This window comes from Melanostigma gelatinosum, assembly GCF_949748355.1.
Source record: "Melanostigma gelatinosum genome assembly, chromosome: 20".
NCBI lineage: Eukaryota > Metazoa > Chordata > Actinopteri > Perciformes > Zoarcidae > Melanostigma > Melanostigma gelatinosum.
The window spans coordinates 21,742,835-21,745,542 of NC_136653.1; positions in this window are offsets into that span (position 1 = coordinate 21,742,835).

Genomic DNA, 2,708 nt, shown 5'->3' on the forward strand with positions numbered 1-2,708 from the left:
GGAGAACTGGTTCTGGAAGGCCTCACGTTACCCGTGAAGCTCAACACACACACACACACACACACACACACACCACACACCACACACCACACACACACACACACACACACACACACACACACACCATCTTTTCTCAGTGGAACCTGAACTCGGCTGCTATTTGATCTCTTTGGACTTCTGTTCTCTGATTCTCTCTCGGTCCGTTTGGACTAATCTTACCAGCACACGTACTTGTTTTTCTCAAGTTTTCCTTCCATACTTGAGTCTTGTGTCTTGTGTCTTTTAACCAAACATGTGAGTGTGTGTGTGTGTGTGTAGAAACACACACACACACACACACACTCACAGGAAAACCAACAGTGAAACGCATCCAGGTCCCGACTCAGTGAATGCTCTTCTATCGCCAGGTACCTCAGTGACGACTTTCTTTACTTTGGCAGATTACTTCTTATCATTCTGTCTTCTGAGACAAGATCCGGTTCGCGTCACCTAGCAACCGCTTACCATCAACCGGAGGTTTTTCTTACTACAATGCTGCAAAAACCCCTTTGCAGGAACTGGATGACTGTTACTCAGTACGGACTCTAGCGTTAGTTTTTCTACCTTCTGCTCACACTCACCTTCGGATCCAACGGGTTTTTATCCAAAACGACAGGAAACAGGAAGTGAGGTCACATGGAACCCCAGAAAGACTTCCTGTCTCTCTTTGTGTTCAGCTTATCATTTCGAGGTTGAAGACTGAAGAAGCTTTTTCAGGAACCAGGAAGTAAACGTCTTGCATGCAGAGATTTGATTGGCCGACGGCGCTCAACCACAGCATTTTGGTTTTGGCGCTGAAATAAATCTTCTCAGGTAACCATGGCTACGGGGGGTGGCAGATTCACGGAGCGGTGTTAGGGGGTCGGGGCCTCATCTGACGGTGCTCAAAGCCTATTGGCGGTCCTGAATATGTAAATTTGCAAAGGTGCCCAAACAAGGAAACGTATGTTTCCCTTTAAAAACAAAAGGTGCAAGACCTCATGATGTGTGTGTGTGTGTGTGTGACCGTGACCTTTGACCTCCTCAGCTGTGTTTCCACTTCCTGCTCTTATTCTGAAAATATTCTGCTGATCAACATATCACACACATCTGTGAGACCTGAACCTGCTGTTGACTCGTTTAAATTAAACATTTTATTTATTCATGTTGATGACAATAAGCTCCGCCTCCTCCTGTGACATCACTGCAGAGGTCAAAGGTCAACAGTTCACTTATTCTTTCTTTTTGTTTTTTTGTTTCAACCGGGACCAAAACCCATCTGTGTGTCTGTCTCTGTGTGTGTGTGTGTGTGTGTGTGTGTGTGTGTGTCTCTGTGTGTGTGTGTGTGTGTGTGTGTACGATGCTGCTTCACCACGATGAGGAACACGTTTCTCTAGTTTTTCCTTTTTTATTTTGTTCCTTTGAACTCTCAGTGAAACGATGCGTTCGAGGAGCGTCGTTGGTTTCAACACTGTTGGATAAACGATAGAAATGAGAAACAAGAAACGACTCATGAACCACAAATCACCTCAGTACAGCAGAAATACCTCAGAAGACTTTTCTACGTTTCAACTTGGGTTTCTATTCCGTCACCTGATTTATTTTACTGTGAACTTTTAATTATTTTGTTTTTACATAAAACCTCCAAACTGACTGAAGAAATGTTTCCAACCTCCAGCTTGTAAATAGTGAGTACAGTTTTGTGTTTTTTTAGACAGAACTGCCGATCTCATAATAGCACCTGGACTGAGCTCCTCTGTCTCCACCTTTCCTTCTCTCCTTTCCTCCTTCATCTTTTCTTTCATCTCACTCATGTCCTTTTTGCCTCCTTACTTCTCATTTTGTCTCCTTCTCACTTCCTCTCGTCTTCCAGCTCCATCAAACGTTTCCTGTTTCCTCACTTCTCTACGTGTGTCTCCTTTCCTTCCCTCCTGTCCTAGCCTCCTTGTGTGTTTTTTATCTCCTCACATCTCTCGACTTTCTCCCTTTTCTCTCTCGTCGTCCTCTCCTTCATTGCTTCCTTCCCTTGTCTCCTTAACTATGACAGCAGGATGTTTCTTCATAAATACATTTTGAATATCAGATTAATACACAATAACAGATGATGATTAAATTCAACCAAACAAATGTGAGAAAACTTGCAATAATTTAAATGTCAGTAATATTCAGTTTGAAGTGACAGCCATACTCAGATCCAGGTGGTTCCAGGTGTTTCCAGGAACATATTACCTCATTCAAGCCACACAGGCAGAAACGTTCATTACCACGTTCACGGGTTAGCAACCCACCGCGCCGCTACTGTTAGCGTTGTTAGCATCCCAACTGCGAAACCAGACGTTGAATGCTAACAAATGCTAATGTGCTCGTTTAAATCGACAGATGTTTTCCTTCATAATGTGATGTTCACACCAGTTTCAGATGTATTCATGTCAAGAAAACGAGCACGTTAGCTTGTGCTGTTAGCATTGAGTCAACACGGTAAAAACTTCCAGCTGCTGAATTTTACCACATTTCATTGACACTCCACCTTCAGCGTTTTATTCATTTTCAAAGCCTCGAAAATGTGTTTGGACAGTGTGTTAAAAATGTGTTAAAACTCATTTAAATGTTTCAGATAGCACACAAAGCTCAAAGTAGCATTTTGAGCTAATGAACGTAACTACAACGGGAAGACTAAATGAAGTGGCTCG